Source organism: Tyto alba, unplaced genomic scaffold, assembly GCF_018691265.1.
Source record: "Tyto alba isolate M040663 unplaced genomic scaffold, T.alba_DEE_v4.0 Super-Scaffold_45, whole genome shotgun sequence".
Classification (NCBI taxonomy): Eukaryota; Metazoa; Chordata; class Aves; order Strigiformes; family Tytonidae; genus Tyto; species Tyto alba.
Genome location: NW_024881321.1, coordinates 33,757,418 through 33,775,266, shown reverse-complemented (window position 1 = coordinate 33,775,266; position 17,849 = coordinate 33,757,418). Strand labels below are relative to the sequence as shown.

General features: G+C 35.2%; 1 protein-coding gene across 1 annotated transcript in view; it reads left to right on the top strand.

Moving 5' to 3' along the window:
• NALF1 (NALCN channel auxiliary factor 1) overlaps window positions 1–17,849 on the top strand; it is a 473,423-nt gene that overhangs the window by 443,680 nt on the left and 11,894 nt on the right. The window lies entirely within an intron of this gene.

The window sequence follows — 17,849 nt, the reverse complement described above, 5'->3', positions numbered from 1 at the left end:
CTCTTCAAGATGGGTTGAAACATAACTCTTTCACTCCACTTTGCTCATGTTCTGAGCTTGTCCTCTCCCTCAAAAACACATGGATCTTCTGGCCCCATATGATGCTTTGATATTGTAAACCAAAATTTCCTTTAAACAGGATTTTCATGAAAGGTTGATTAATACAGAAGCTATTTCCTTAAATATTGGTCCTGTTATTTCTGGTCCAAAGATCATGAAAATACAACAAGGGACAAAATTACTCTATGAAAAGCATGAGAAAATAGTGCATAGATGCCTTTAATCCAGATAACACAGGAGTGGCAGGAACAAGAGTAGTTCCTGTTCTGGTAACCTCCAAGACAATGGTTTACTGAGCAAATCTTCTCAAAAATTATTATCACAATTCTCCAAAATGAGCCTGAACCACACAGCTCTGCTCACAATCAGCTCTGCTTTACAACACAGTGTAATACCCCTAATTATTGCACAATGTGACTGCATGTGTTGGAACGACATGTTTATTTGAAGAGTAACAGTTCTGAAAACAAGTATAGTGGAAAGCATTTTTATTTAGTATCACAAGGGTAGTTTTCTATTACAATATCGAGATCACATCAATAGCAACAAACCAAGTATATTCTCAAACAACAGAACCACTGAAACTTAGCTTCATGTCTTGGCTTAAACTTCTGGATAACATCTTTGTTGTTTAGTAAGGATTATCTTTGTATTTTGACATCTCAGTTGTATTTCTTTACTGTATTTAGTTATCTACTTTTACAAACTTGTGGAAATTCAGTATCTCTGGGACTTCCATCTTTATGACCAGTTTTCCCACATCAGTTTAATTAATAATGGCTGCTTTCTAAGAAAGCAAGAATCGTCAATTCAATTGCAGTCAATGAGATCTGTGGTGTGTTAACAGCCATGAAGATTAGAAGACTGAAAACAGTTTTTATTTTTAAAACTTCAGCTCTAGACTTGTCAGTAGACTGCTTCAGTGTTGGACCTTGCCCATCACAGCTAATTCCTAAGAAGAGTGACTGGGCGCTGATTTTGACAAGGAATTGTGGTCCCTAGACAAGATTGTGAACAATCTGTAATTAAATATGACTGCATTTACTGCCAGTGAGCAAGCAAAAGAAATAAAAGCAAAATATGATGCTAAAATAAAATAAAATAAAATTCATCTAACAGCATGGATGGGAACTAATTTAGTATAAATAAGTCATCAAGAAGGAAAAAGGTAGACAGGGGAGATTTTCTGAGTTTCCAAGCAGCTTGTTAGCATTCATGAGTAGATCTTTAGGAATTATCATGTCACACAGCTAGTTCATAGCCTAGATGAAGGATTCTGTAAGTCAATCAGTAGAACTGTAATCACCCCAAAAAAAGAGTTATCTGAGGTTGGTTTCTGAGATTAACCAACTTTGAAAGAATTTAGAACTTTAAAGGCAAAGGAGCACAGGAGCTTAACACATTATTTTCTCATTCTGCTAAAGAGGAGAACTTTTTAAGAAGATACGCAGGCTTGCCATTGTAAAGATTGTTATTAGTAAGAGTGAGAAGCATGAAGAAGAGTAGCTGATCTCAGAAAAAATGGATTTCATTCTGTGTTCTTTTCCCATTCTATATTCCACAAAATACCATTGTATACAGTACAGGTTGACAGACTATGCTGCCAGTGCCAACTTTCCAAGATGTCTTTGATATTCATAAAAACAGAATCTTCATTTAAAAAAAAAAAAAAAAAAAAAAAAAAAAAAAAAAAGAATAATACAGCTTCATAAAAGGATAATTAACTAGGTCACAGGCTAGTAAAGAAAGATATGCAGTTATTATATTGAGTGCATTTAGGAAAGAGGTATTTTGACAAAAAGTCACAGCAGAGATTCCTGACAAAAGAGGGTTTGATTAAGGAACAAAAATCATCACAAAATGACAGTGAAAACTTAAAAATAGCTATAAGTTCAAAAGTTTTAAACCATCTAAAGTTCCAAACAGAAATTTAAAGATTGAAAATTTCCTGTGCCCTATTTTTAACTAAAGAGATGTTAAATCTGCTGGTTAAAAAACAAAACAAAACAGTTTGTTGCTATTAATCCATTTTTATTATATTTTCTATGCTTTTCTGCATTCTTTTCTTGTTCAGTCATTGCTGGGGAAATGTCACACAGGAAACACGGTCTGTACTTCTAGTGCCCACCTGGTTACAAGCCATCTAAAGGTGCAGGTTTAAACTCCACAGTCAGCTGAAGTCTTAAATTAACAGGACTGCACAAAAATACATAGGGCTTTCTTACTCCTCATTCCCAATTAGTCTCTTCTCCCATGCTTGCAATTCACAGAGCTGGATTACAGGTCTGATTCAGCTGAGAATTAAGTCAGTAAAGAAGACCAGGTCTGCCTTAACATATGGCTTCACTAATATTATTGCCAGTACAAGAGTGGTAGCAGGTATATACATCTAGTATAAAGATGTGAGGAGGCTCTGCAATTTTAACAGCAGTCTGTATTTATGTTGACTTGCAATCATTATGGAAACAATGTGCAACAACCAAGGAATTAGAGAACCTGGGTCTAAACTAAATACTTGCATTATAAAAAAGCTGATCTGTATTCTTTTGTAATTTTTCCTTTAGTATTTTTTTTTTTATTAAACATTTAAATTCTCCTTTTAGTATAGTGAGAACATATCTTTTTACCTTTTATAATTTTATTAAACAGTGTGGGCAAATCAGACCATGCATTTCCACTGGATGCTTTTATAAGGTCCCCATTGGCTTTGGAGACAAATATGAGTGTCCAGTGCTTGGTCAACAAGGATTAGAAGCTCATGAAGCCTTCTGAACCTGTCATGTGCTTCAGGCATATGTCAATGAAAATGGCACATGATTTATTTACTGTTGTTTCCCACTGAAATTAAAAGTAATTCCCTTGAAAACAACTGTCCACAAGACAACTGTCACTTGCAAGACTTTATCAATAAGCCATTTCATCCACAGTCTTGTTTCCACAATAGTCAGCAATAGACCTTGTATAGGAAACAGCCAGAAATTTCAGAATAAGCAACAGCACAGATATTTCCTAATCATTATATCTGAAAGTGAGAGATTTTCCTATAGACTTTGTTTATATCTACATTGATACTCTTTCTGTTAGCACATAAGGTTTCCAGATCACCTTGTGTACACATGCATTTTAAGTACTAGTGCAGTAGCTCTCCTAAAGTATAAATGCCTTTATATATGCAGTATTGAGAAATGCCTACAGGTTCTTCAAAGAGAGAGACAGTACCCCTGTACAGAATATCTAAGGCGGGCACAGATTCACTCCCTGAAGGTCTTCAAAAATCTTCTTTCCTCTATTAACTTAAAAAAGGAACATATGGCCTTACCTTAGTAAGATCATTTTCTGAATCTTTGTTTCTTTCTTGTTCTCAAGTAAGTGTTAGTGTATGACTGCCAAACCTAAGCATTATATGGAAAAAATATTTACCTCCTATAATTTCAAAAGTGAAACTTTTCAGTTTTACTATTTCTTTGCCCCGTGGTTCTGAGAGATGAACAAGGAGATCGGAAAAATGTCCCTGTTCTCTGCAACACTCATCAGTTCATAGACCTTTCGCTGCCACATGTCCTTTCTGAAGTTTCATAACTCAGACTTTTGGTCTTTCTTCAGAGGTCCTAATGATGGAAATGCTGTCTGCTTTTCTCTAATTTTGTGCCTCCTTTTTGAGGTGGGATTATTTGTTTCTGGGTATTCCAGGTGAATGTGTGACATTAGCTATGCAAGAGACTGTTTCTACCTCATTTCCCAGTGATTGTGCTTCCACTTGTCTTTTCTGGCTGTAACTGCACAGAACACATTGAACAGCAAAACACAGATTATTTTCCTGGGCTCACACACTAAATATAAAATCCATTATAATATACAAATAGCTCAAATTTTCTTCACAAATTTTCATTTCTTTCAATTCTTCAGCACTGAACTTCACCCTCTAATCAGCAAGTTTTCAGTTCAGCTGAACATTCATTCTTTCTTTAGGACTTGATTAACTTGTTTTCTTTCTGTACACTTGCTTTCTTGTTGTTTAGCCTTATTTCTAATGCATTAATACATTACTAAGCAAAACATAGCATATATGAAAGCCTGAGACAGCCTGCTTTTAACCTTTCGTACTGATGAAAAACTGGTTATTTTTTTCCTTTCTTTGCTTCCCCTTACCCAGTTTGTATATGTGACTGTATACTAATCTCAATCAATAATTATTTAAATTGTTTACTACCTTTTTTAGAGACCTTGTTAATTGATTTTTGAATGGCTAAATAAATTGTCACCAGGATCACATTTTCACTTTTATGCTTTGGAAGATTTCTAATTCATTAGAGAGATAATTTAGCTTTGCAGGAATCAGGCTCTTTAGCCTTTCTCATATCACCATTTACACTTTGTTTTGTTATTTCACTTTGTAATATTTTAACCAACTTATTAGCTTCCAAATATATCTGTGGTTTACTTGTCAGAGAGTGTCTGGATGACTCAGGGAATCATTCTGAAATATAAAGTAGAATATTTTCTACTCTCAACCCATCTCATCTATTAACTTTTCTTAATGACAGACTGTACAGTTTTTGAAAGCAAGTCTGATCTTTTATTCTCAAGCTCTTTTGGTAGTCTTCCATTTGCTGAACATTGTCTTCTATTTGCTGAACAAACCATAGCAACAACAAATGAAAGTAAATTTGAAGGGCAAAACTCTGCATCTCAGTATTTTCCCTGATGTTACTGACCTATGCAAATTGTTAGATGTGTCAGCAGATAGTTGCATTCAGGCTTGACCCTGTGCAGCACATGAAATCATCTAAGAAAATCCGCAATGAAGTAAATATTTGAAAAACTGAGAGCAAACAACAATTTTGTTCAGAGAGAAAAATTCCCTTTATAGCAGCTTGCAGAAATACTGTTTTTGCATATCTCAGTCAATCATTTATGAAAAGAAAGAGGAGACAAACATGCTACTGTAAAGGCAAAGTTAAATACATGCCATAAAAATATTGTGGTAGTCATTTACTGCATTAATTGCAAGCTCATCTTCTTTCATTTGTGTGTAAGTCTTCTGCAGTATCACTGTGGAAGGCACGGTACCTTTTCAGCTATCATTACTACATATCCATCAGTGAAAGAATACAAATGAAATATGAAAAACAATGAGCCCAAAATCCTCTGGTTCTCCCTAAGATGGCACCACACTTAACAGGATGCCTCTAAAGACACATTTTAGCTATAGGTAAATTGGTATTAATGTCTAATGTGTAACAAGAATATAGATGTTTAAACAAAATGCCTGAAATTGAGATAGCATCATATAATCCAACAGGATCAAATAGAAAGAATTTTATAGCAAGTACTGCACATTATGAAATAGTGTGTTATTCTGTTTCCCACAAAGTTACTGCATCAAGCAGTGAAAGCATTTTGATACTTCAGATAAAAACATATATCTTAGATTTGATACTATTAAAGATGATGATGGAAAGCTGGCAAAGGAAAAACAAGGGATATTTCTTTTTATGGAGATAACTGCTAGTACAGCCACTCACAAAGTAGTATGACACTCATCATATAACTAGAAAAGGCTTTTTTTTTTTTTTTGTTAGCTGAAAATGGTACCTCATGTATTATAATTTCCACCTCAGTCAGCTCCGGGAGTCTAGCATAAACCAAAGGGTTTATCCCTGGCCTAGGCATGTAGAAGTGATCCCGGTGTTAGGCACTCTGAAGATGAGAAGTGTCATATACATTGTATATATTAATAAAATCAGATTTTTCTTCTACAGAAGTGAATAGTAATGCTGAAAGCTGACTTTTTTGGGCTGGAATCCCTGAGACATTCCTGACTCTTCTCCAGAAACTCTGGAAGCACAAAGTTTAGAGGAATTAGACCTATTTTTTCCTTCCAAGAACTCTCAGGCATATAGACATGAGAACATTAGACTACTGTTAACATAGAAAAAGACTGAGAAAAGTAAAAAAGCAAAAGTAAAAAAGTAAAGAAGCATTTGCATTTTCAAAATACAAGATAAAAAAGAAGACAAGAATGGAAATAGATAAGTGAAAATAATTGTATTATTCACAGCTTCTTGACAACTGAGTGAAACAAACGTTCCACATAAACAAAATAGAAGCTTTTACAAATTCTGTGAGAAAGCCTAGTGAGATTCTTTCTTTCAGAGATACTGCAAGTTAATGTTTTTATTTGCCTGCTTGCATAACAGCTATGAATCCTGCACCCACAACTTGTTTGTGGTCTCACTGTTGAACAGTGAACAACTGCGCAGTCTATGAGCTCAATTACTATCAGTAGCTGATGACTTTGCACTAAACCCATCATCAAAAACCTCTTGAGGTTTATTTTCTACTATCAAGTCTCATGCCATCTGGCTGAAGCTGTCTCAAAGTGACACCTCTCTCATACTTTCCAGGGAGAGTCTGATGGAGCTCCTCTTCTGCTCTGCATGAGACATATCCACTTCTGGCACACAAAATTAAGTAGAAGTCACCTATATGTCTTGTTTTCAATGGAATCACAATTCAACATCTCAGCTTTATTTTTTCTGTCTAGCTGACCAATAATCAAGATTAAATGGCTAAAAGTGGTAAAGAGCCATTACAGGTTCAGGAGATATAAAAGATGTATTAAATTTTAAGTGACAAAACCTGATATATCTAGGTATTTGAATAAGCATTTTTAATATTAATAGTGCTTGAGAAATTCCACTTTAACCTCTGAATATCAACAAGAATATCTGGCAATAATCTCTGCTTCCAAAATTGTTCTTAATGGTGGAGAATTTACCTGACAAAGATTTTGTGTTCAACTGAATCAGCAATCTCTGTCTACATGTATGTTACAATATATGACTGTAGTGTTTGAATAGTTCAATAGGCCCTTAAATATCTTAAATTTGTTTCACTTATCTTTATACATGAATAAATGTAGTAGAAAGGATCAAAAATACACCTCAAATTGTCCCCAAGGTAAACCCAGTAGTGAGAGGGTTAATACACAAAAAGAAAAGACAGCCAGTGAACCTGCTGCTGAAGTATAAACTTCAGAGGCATCATGGGTTTTCTATGCTGGTAAACAACATATATACACTGACTTTCAAGGGATTTCTCAAACTGTATTACAGTGAGATTATACGGAGAATACAGAAAAATAATAATAAAATAAAAGTAACTTGGGCTTCCTAAATTGGTTAACAGTTTGTCTCCTGAATACTGTATTATATGGTGTAAGAGCTCTGAATGTTGAACTTACAGACTTGAGCTGCCACTGTGGGCCAAACTGCACAGTTTTCACAGATCCGTAGACAGATACTTGATGCTTCCAATTCTCCTGGAAAATCAACGGTGAGAAGATTGTGTTTCAGTCTCTATGCTGGTCATCACCAGATTGGCAGGCAAAATGGTAAAAAATATGTGCAAGTTGTTTTGTTGTTCTGTAATGTCCTGTGATAACAAGCTTTATTCTGCTGTGACTAATGTCTAGTCGCTTTCAGAACCACACCAGATGGGAAACTCCTCGCTTGGGACACCTGCTTTTGGGTGAGCTTATTATTGAGCTTATTGGTGAACTCTTCAGAGAGCTTATTGTGCTCTCCCAGAAAATATGATTTATCAGACGCATGATCACAAGCTGTCATGGCTCTGACTGCAATGTCATATATATCCCCATATATATTCCCCCATATATATATCCCCATCAAGGCAAAATTTGTCTACCTGGGCTCAAGCCAGCTTTGGTGCAGATGTGTAGCCTCAAACCAGAGCTGTGTGAGAAAAAAACTGTGAGAAGGGGGGGACCTGTCTTCTTTCCATGGGAGCTTTTTTTAAGCTCAGGCACTCAACCTCTTCAGATGTCTGGATGTCTCACTTCAATGTCATAACAGCACACAACTCTGAGGTCTATATGTCAATCTATATGTTAAATGTATGAGGGAGACGTAGCACAACTTGAGGACACTGAGTGTAGTAATGTAGAATAATTCAGTGGCATCTCCAACCCCATTCATACATTCTAAAATGTCTAGAGAAAAGAGTAACCCCAATCTGCTTTGTCTCTAGATAGTTTACAACACAATAAATTTCTTCTAATCAATTTAAAATTACCATGATTAAAATAAACTTTTATCGGTGATACAAATGATATCATTAACAGACTCTACACTATGGCAGACTGACAGACTCCTTCCATTGTTACAAGTTCTGGGGTTTGTTTTTTTTTTATTTTTGAAAAGGTTTCAGGTTCTAAAGCATTTGTCTTATCTCTGGTGCCTTAATTTTCTTATTTCTTCTGGATTCATTGACTTCTTGTCTTTAGTTCTTGTCATCTTATTTACTGAGTTTTCAGATACTTCTTTGGATTTAGACAGAGAACTTTTCAGCCTGCATGATCAAGATGAAAATTCAACATCAAAGTTGAGTATGTCGTATGCTTAAAGACAGTATAATTCCAAACAGAAAGAGAAATTCAAGGCACAGAAAACTATTTCTCTGTGTATATTTATATCAGCCCATGACAAGTCCCCTCATCTGCCAGGAATCTGTAGCAGCTGTTGCAACTTGACTGGAGACTCTCTGGGCCCATAAGGCATTGTCTCTTCTGAACAACACTGGAACTTTGTAGACAGAAACCCCCAAGTCCTTAATCTGAGAAAGCAGAGGATATAAAGAGAGAGACGGTCATGGCCTCCTGCATACACTGGTAGTCAGCAGTATCAATCTTCTGAATAATGTCATGTTGAACTGATTTATATAGACTAACATCACTTTAAAAGTCATACAGAGCAGAGTTGAACACAAAGACTTTCCAGCCTTGACAGGTCGCTTGGATCATGAATTCAGATGTATTTTTAGAACAGATTGTAAAACTTTAAAACAGTTTAAAACAGGCCCCTGCACACTGTGAAATGACTCAAAGTCATTGGTCCTAAGATCTTCCAGGGAAGCTGATCAGACACTTTAAAGATTATTCGTTTGTTTTATTTTAATCATTTGAGCACTTTAATATAGTATCTGATTAGATGGAGTACTATTAATCTCACTAAATCAAAGGCAAGTGCCTCCTTTTTATTTTTTACCAGACTACTTATTTCTGTGATGAGTTGTTTAATTTTCAATTTCCTTTAAGCTCACCCAAAGGGATGTTTATGATCTTCAAAAGAAAGTTTCTTTGCTGTATTAAGTAAGAGCTAAGACTGAAATCTGATACAGATGATGAGTTCAGGTTTTAAGGTATTATAAAACAACAGTGAAGTTAATCATTATGATGACCCCAGTTGATTGGATGGCTAATCACCAGAAAGATAGGACTGGTGGATCTGTTTTTTGCACAACATCCCTTCCTTGCAGAAGATTAATTTATTTTGGCAGATACAAACATTATAGATCTCCTATATCTGTGTCTAATTTCTCTCTAAGATTACCAAACTGACAGTGAGACACTGATGCCATCTCCCCTGCAGTAATTTCTCCATAATCAAAGAAATATATTTGTATTAGGAGCTGGCATATTTGCATCTTTCTGCTTGTCTTTTCCAATACAAACAACAAAGATGTAAGCAGAACAGCTTGTCATTCCTGTCATATGTATTTGGTTAAAAGAAAACTTGTTATGTAGTATGTTAACTGAAGCTAAGATCAATAACGTTCTGGTAAATAAATTTCAACCTTGGTTTACCTTCCCTCTGTCTTCAAATAAAATAAAATAACATGTGTGTCTTACAAAAGAAATTATTCATATAATAGGTAAAATAGGGAAAGAAACAAGTTTACCTGTTTAATTTACTGTCAATTAGGAAACATTAAAAGTTTTTGTCTCTTAATACAATAACTTACATTCACTGGCATCAAGATTTTATGAATAAATATTCAAATATCTATCTTATGATATTCCATCCATGCAGCTACAGAAAGTATTAATTATAATAAAATATAAATAAAATCAATGGTTAAAATAACCAGCAGCTAGATGTGGTTGTTCCCAAATTATTGTAAATTTGGGGCATCATTTTCCATAATATGAAACAGATATTCTTGTTTCCTTGTGCAATCTTTTAACACAAGACATTTTAAAAATGAATGTAGAATGGAATAACTAGAATATATAACGTCTGTTCTACAGGGAACTCAGATTTTTAATTTGTGTTCATTCTGGCTCAGATTTTCAAAAAAATCAAAATCAAAATTAGAATTCCCCAGAAAAACAAAAAAGGTGGGTGCGAGTGTGGGTGTGGATGTGTGTGTTTGTACATATCAACTTCTCCACAAAGCAGAACAGCTTTGAGTCAATATTAATGTAATAAAATACAAAAGTGTGATGTGTATGCAATGTTAGGTCATATAAACAGAATGACAATAGTTTATTTGGAAATAAATGTTTGAACCTTATTGAAACATATTTCTCCAGTCAAAATTGTTTGAATTTGATAATCTTGAAACAAAATTAAAATGATAACTTTTTGAAACTTTTGTCCATTGAAAGCCTGTTCCTGTGAAATATCTTATTTTCAGCCACTCACATTATTTGAAAGCCACTTATATGTTTTCTATTGCGTGTAATGCAAGAACATTTTATCACCTAATGGTGCCACTGACTCTCATTGGGAAAGATACCTTGTGGAGGATTGATCCCTTCTATCCAGCCACTAATACTGCACTATTTGTGTGCTTAGTCAGCCCTATCCTGAGGCTGCCCACCGTCTCTGAACAGGACTAAGAACAAAGGCTGGTGGAACAGAAATGCCACCAGCAGTCTCACAGCTCTCATGGGCAGAAGGCTGTCTGTAAGAGCTGATTTTTATTCCGTAGTACACAAGCAAAATGCAGTTTTCCTGAAGTCAGACAGCCCTTACTGCTCAAAACTGACAAAGTTCCTGGGGGAGTTCACATTTGTAACACTACCCTTGCCAGACTTAATCAGATCTTGTACCAGTTAGCCATCTATATTTTGGTTGTGTAGTCTATATTAAATACACTTGTAAGCTATCTGAAAGACATCTCTGCTTGTACAACATGATATCTCAGGTCCTGATGCACAAAGCAGACACTGAGATTGACCCAAGTGTTTCTTAAAGAAGATACACTGTCACTCAAACCAACGCATAATACCCTGGTGATCCAAATATAAAAAGCCTTTTAGAGACTGCACTGCACATACAGTATGCTGGTTGATAGGTGACAGCAGCTATTACTTCTCTGCTGTCCAGCATGCATAAGATTTAAAGTGAATTTTATAGCAGTAGCTTTATCACAGGAAGAAATAAGTATGCTCTTCTGAGGTCCCCCGTTGCTGGGATGAAACTCATAATCTTTGTCTGGCCAATATTCAGGCACAGCTCTGAGTGGATGAGTGGATATCTTTATTTGATAAGTGAAGGCTTAGAAAATTTTCCAGCCTTTACCAGTAGTTTTTCTCCAACTCTGTTATTGACAACATCTCAGCTCATGAAGATAACTACTACTATTTTTAACTCTCTAATATACCTGGTGATCCTACCCTTTAAGGTTGTGGGATACTAAAACAAACTAAACGAAGTAAAGGAAGTTAGGCTGAAGTAGATACTTTAAAAATGTTTCATAGAAAGTTTGAGATGGAAACCCTAGAAGAGACATTATTGATTGTGGCAATGTCACAGAATACCACACAGAGGCAACAATTCACCCACAAAAAAAAAAAAAAAAAAGCAAAACATGGGATTTAAACCTATGCTCTAACTTTAATTGCACATATAATGCCTTCAAATAGTTCATACATTCATAACTCTGTGAATCAGGCAGAGATTAGACATACGAAGTAGACATCACCTGCTCCATATATGCAGTATGTTGCATACTAGAATCTTTAAGGTTACTTTTTGGCTACAGAAAATCATATGCTAAAGCTGAGGCTGACAGGAAAAGGATTTTGCTCTCCATATACAGATTTTTCACTATTGTCAATGAGTCAGCATGGCCTGGGGACCACTGAGATAGAACACAGCAAAACTTGAAGGCCACATTACTATTCTGCAGCTCAGATTATTTTTTTTTTTTTAAATGAATTCTGTTTCTGCATCCAGTCCTGCTGAAAAAGCTCATCTTATGTAATAAATTTTTCCATGAATATTCTTAGAAAAATTGATTGGTTAGTCACAGCCTGAGGTACTCCTCAGTATACATAAAGACTGCAGAATTTAGCTCAAAATACTCAAAAGCTTTGGGAGAAGTTGAGCTGGAATCATATCACATGACACCGTCTTAAGGCAATATTGCTAATTCCTAAGGTACAATTTCCTGATGTGGTTGAAAATGTCAATGAACAGAACTCTGAAGCTCATGAGGGCCCTCTTCCTTTTCAGCTGGTAGGTGAAATTAATAAGTTGGTCTCCGAAGATTTCATGTCCATAATGAGGAATGAATATGGTTGCAAAGCATCAGTGTAAAGCAGTTAAAATTTATTTTGATTCAGAAAATTTATCATTTTGAGAGAGAGTTTCTGTTGTGACTTCTCTCCTCCTACTTTCTTTCCCTCCCACCATCCTCCACATTTACACAGTAAGAGCTATTTGATGATTTCTAGGCTCCCCTTTTTATTATTATTTTGACAACCCAGCCAGTAACATCAAAGTTTTATTCAATGAGGGAAAAAAAAAGTAATTTTCATGGAAAATAGCTAGAGTAAGTACTTCCTGGAAATTTCACACTGTTCATTAAGAACTGTGGTGGCAATGGCAGCCAGGAGCAATGGGGGAAGGGACAGAAGAGAGCTGAATTAATCTTTTGAAAACTATGAAGAATTGGCAGCCATAGAGAATGAAACTGATTGAGCTTTTCTATTTTTCTCTACTGACACATCTCATGCAGTGTGACTCAGATGATTCAGGCTACATACTCAATCTGTTTTGACAGAAATTAGGTTATGTAGAATCACATGTATTGTGCATGTATGAGTGAGTGAGAATGAGAGGGGAAGTGAGAGAGACTGTGGGCATATATGCATAGCAAATACAACTTTATCATCCCATCATTTTTCCAGTCTTAGTAAATACTGGTCATGCAATTAAAATTAATCACACAGCCAATTGCAAATCAGCTAGTGTAATGACCAGGGCTGTGATTGGCCAGTGCACTGCTCTACCTGGTGATACTGTACACATTGTGGGCAGCAGATATTGGCCCCTGTGTAGGCAAATAATGCATCTGTATTACCTAATAGTTCTGTCTGATTGCCTTTCAAGACCAGAAAAAAACAACTCTGAGACAGTCTAACCTCACATGTGATATGAGACACAGAATATTCTAAGAAGAGACGATATCTGGACTGCCATTTCCCACAATGAGACAAAAATAAGTGTTCTTCCTGATATTCTGAGAGAAGAAGCACACGCTGTGCTCTTTAAGTTTCTCAAAATTCTCCACACACAACCTCTCTTTCTTCCTTTTAACTCTGAATCCATTTATTATCTGTAATAATTTGACAAGCAAATGCAGTTTAGTGTCTGGTTTGTTTGCTAAGCGTTCATTCCTTGAATTGCTGAAGCTGGTTATTTGTGTTGAATGCTTTGTCACTGAAGTCATAAAATATTTTTTTCTGTTTCCAGACATTGGCTTGAAACTTGTACAGTAGAAATAAAATGAATGCCAGATGATGAATTAATCTGACTAATTAATAACATATTCTTATCATTATATTAATCATTTACAAATACCAATATTTTGATGATGATTGTTCTGGGTAGGCACTCACGCATATGAATACAGGTATAAAAAAGCCAGCATTGATTGGTTCAGTTTTTTAAATGTGTAATTTTTAATTTTTTCCTACAGGTTTAATTTATTTAGGTGAGCAAAATTAACACTAAACCCTTCTGAGATTTTGTAATTATGCTTCCGTACACAAAAGATGATCATATTCTTATGTGTTACTTTTTCCAACAGTGTCTTATTTAATAGACGGGACTGTATCTCTTTCAAATATAGAGTGCTTAAAGTTCTGCTGATGGTAAAAAGATGAAATATTTAGATATATACACTTATATGCTGTATGGATGTGGTTGCCATGATGCATCAATAATCCAATTTATCTGAGTTCTTTCCCTTACTAAAAGAAAGAGTGAAAACAAAACCAACAGAAAAACATGGTTTTTTTCCATTCTTTGAGATCAGTCTTCCAGATTTCTATTAGCAACTATGATTTTTCAGTTTCTCATCATCTCCCAAACGAACTGAAAACACAAGTCCATTTTAATTATTTTTTCTGCATTATATGCATGCAATTTATATAAAAGATCATAATATGTAGCAGAAATTGTAAATTTAAGAAATACAGAATCTATGTTGTGTGTCAGTTTTGTGTTTGGTTTTGGTGGCTTGATGTAAATTCACAAAATATCTATTGATAAAAATGATGCTTTTGTGTTCCAAACTCCTGATTTTTTTGTAAAAATCACTGTATTTCCTCTTGTTTCTTCAAATACTGTTGATAATTGTGTATTCTTACATTTTCTCTATAATTTATATATCTTTCCCAATCTTATAACTCAGTTTAGTTCAGTTCATGTTGAAAGTTAGTTTTATTTTTGTTTTCTTTAACTGATATAATAAAGTGAAAGCCCCATCTACTGCTGTCACAACTCTTCTTTGCTTTCCTTGAAATGTAATCCAAGACGTTTGTTTTATTTACTTGAATATTGAGAAAGTACACGTTTGGAAGGAACAAAAATTTTGCTCTAGAAAACTTTATTTAATGGGAAATCTAGAGGATTTCCCTGCATCTAACTATTTGACACATGGTCTTCTCCTCACATCCACCATTCACCTTTTCCACTGACACATTGAAAATGGCATAGGAAAATACTAATAGACTGTAACTAATACTTTAGTGTTCTGTATGCAATATTTTTAAGAGGAGCATTTATTGTGATTATAAGTCTTTGGTTTTAGCCACTCATGTCCTTTAAAAAAGGAAGAATACCCTCTTATCAAAGCGTAGTTTATAAAGCACACACCATACTCAAAATACAAGCCAATACGTATTTTCATTGATTGTTTCAGGCCTTGTCATACAGTGCATGTTTTAAGACTATGGAAATCAGCATCTGGAATTTGCTAAGCAATAGTGCAGAGTTCCCAGCTAAACAAAACCTGTATTTTCCAGGGTATAAGAAGGAATACTGGCTGATCAAAAGCCATAATATCTGCTTTTCTATTAGGAAAATTTCAAGAAATTTAAATACGTATCAGTTCCAGATCACAGGCTACTAATATTTAAGCTAGAGAAGTCACCCATCACTGTCACTGAAACAAAGAAAAAGCTTTGGACTGCTTTGGATCTAATTGTTCACTTGGGTCTGCTGTAGAACTCTTGCAAAGGCTGCTGAGCAATGAGTGGTATGCGCAAATATGAGATCAGTTCTTACACTTCTGTACTCCTTCTTGGGTAGCACATCTTTAGGTGTGAAAGGAAGATTTCTGTGTAAAGTCTTTGGTGCCTTGAAAGTCTAAGATGTCCAGGAAGAGCTGGAGAGTTTATTTGGGGTCTTTGTTGGGAAAGTAGGCACTTAAATCATGTATGTACTGGTAATTAGAGTGGAGAGGGACTATTCTCTGCTCTACCAGCTAGCCCATCAGAGTTCATCTGCAAGTATCTACATTTTTTCTTTTCTCTCCCCAAAACATCATGATCATATTAAAATTGCTTACAGGGTGCAGTGGTTGGAATAATCCTTTTCTCAGACAATGGCTGGGCACTGTCTATAACTGTATGAGTTAGCACAGGCCAAAGCTGTGGAGCCAGTGGGATAACAACTAGGTTTTATGGGTGAACCTTCTCTGGTGCTCAAATCTGGCTTTGTCCCTATTTTTTTTCCTTACACAGATGTGACTTTAAATTCCACCTCAACTGCACTATAAGTCGTCACGTGTTAAATTGGTGCTTCTCCATGACAGTCACTTCTCCAACTACTCAGAATCTTTCATGTCAATTCTCAGACCTGCAAAAGACCTAGAAAAATAGAAGATCTTTGAGGGAAGGGCAGAAGAACAGCATCTCCTATCTTCTAGGCTAGTTTTCAGGATGCCCTGAGGGTTTCACCTACTACCTCTTGGACATTTTACAGTGTTCTGCAGAGGTATCTTATCCCACAAACCTGAAGTTACTTTTGAAGAAACTGGAGCATGGGGATAGGAAGGCTGATAAGCATCAGCATCTCATCCCAAAGTGGGATATGACATAAGTTCATATCCAGACAGAACTCTCAAACCATGTAGCCTCACTGACCAAAACAGAGCAGAATGGGACCAGCGTATTAAAAATCTCAATATAGACTGCAGACAAGGTTGAAAGGGGCTGCAATAAAAAGGATACAGAGTGAGAGGCATTTATCTGAGAAATAGATCTCAGGAACAGGTATACTCACGCATCCTTTAAAAATATGGACAAGAGTTCAAGTGCAATTTTGAGCCAAAACTGAGGACTTGTGAATCAGAGCAGGAACATTATGTGTACAGATACTGGATACATGAAAATGCTCTCAGAAGCCTATGATTGCATTATTTACTTCTGCTCCTGAATAAACATTTATTTCCTGTCTTGCTTAAGTAGACACATGGGTTTGCCCATTTTCTTGTTACCCTGGCGTGCTGCTGCATACACTCCCTATAAACTGATGTACATTTTCAAATATGATTCAACTTACTACTCCTATATCTATGCTACAAAGAGAACATGTGGGTTCATACTAAACAGGTTTACAGTGTTAGTGATCAGGAGGGATCATCTGTGAATATTTATCTGTTATCAGACCCAGCGTTCCTGTGTCCCACCAATAGACTATGCTCACTGACTAATTAAAAATAGAAAAACAATTACTTTATTTCTCTTATTGTTGCAAGTGTCAATATATTAACTGAAACATTAAAAATATGGTGGGGGATATAATTAACGCTAGGAAAACCACTTGCTGTTTAGAAGTTTATTTAAGAACAAAAAGTACACACATTGCCTAATCTTCCTTCTCATTAATCATTTACTGTGGATAAGAAACCTTTGTAAGCAATTAAAATTGAATTTGTAATGGAAAAAATCTTGTTCTATGGAATGCAGTAGACAAAAGCTACCATAAAGAAATAATCACAAACCATGGATTTGTGATAAAAGCTTCACTTTATCACCTAGCAACCTTACCCATATCTGCCACCATTTCAAACAAGCTAAGATAAAAGTTTTGTGATTCTGGGACTAATACATTGAAATTAATTATACAGTTTAGGCTGCTATTGACACTAATAAAATTATAACAGATGAGATGAAACATACTGAAATCAAACCAAACTCTCAACTAGATTGCTTTTTTCAGGTGTCAGTTTTTGAATTTTCAGTGCTTAAAAATTTAATCTAAGTTTCCTTTTTTATTAAAAACAGGTCTAGAAAGAATGAAAATAATCAGCTGACTATATTGCTTTTCAGCCTGTGATAAAGGAAAGGTAGTTACTAAGATTTTCAGATATTCTGAGTGAATACAAAAAGGAAATATTCATTATATAACAACTTAGATAACAAGTATCTATCCAGTAAATAATGTACTTCAAAACAGATAAGTGGAAAATAAAATAGGAAACAAGCAAACCTCTCTGTACTCAGTCATACAGGTTTTTCATCACCTTCATAGACTGGTGTTCCAATCTATTTTTCTATGATCACATGTGAAACTTTTCTGTGTCCAAAAGGCTAATTTAATTCTTATGACAAAGGCTATTGCTCAGAAGCGAATAAGTAAAAGAAACTAAAATCAATATGTTTATCTTGTTTTTCTGTTTAAATT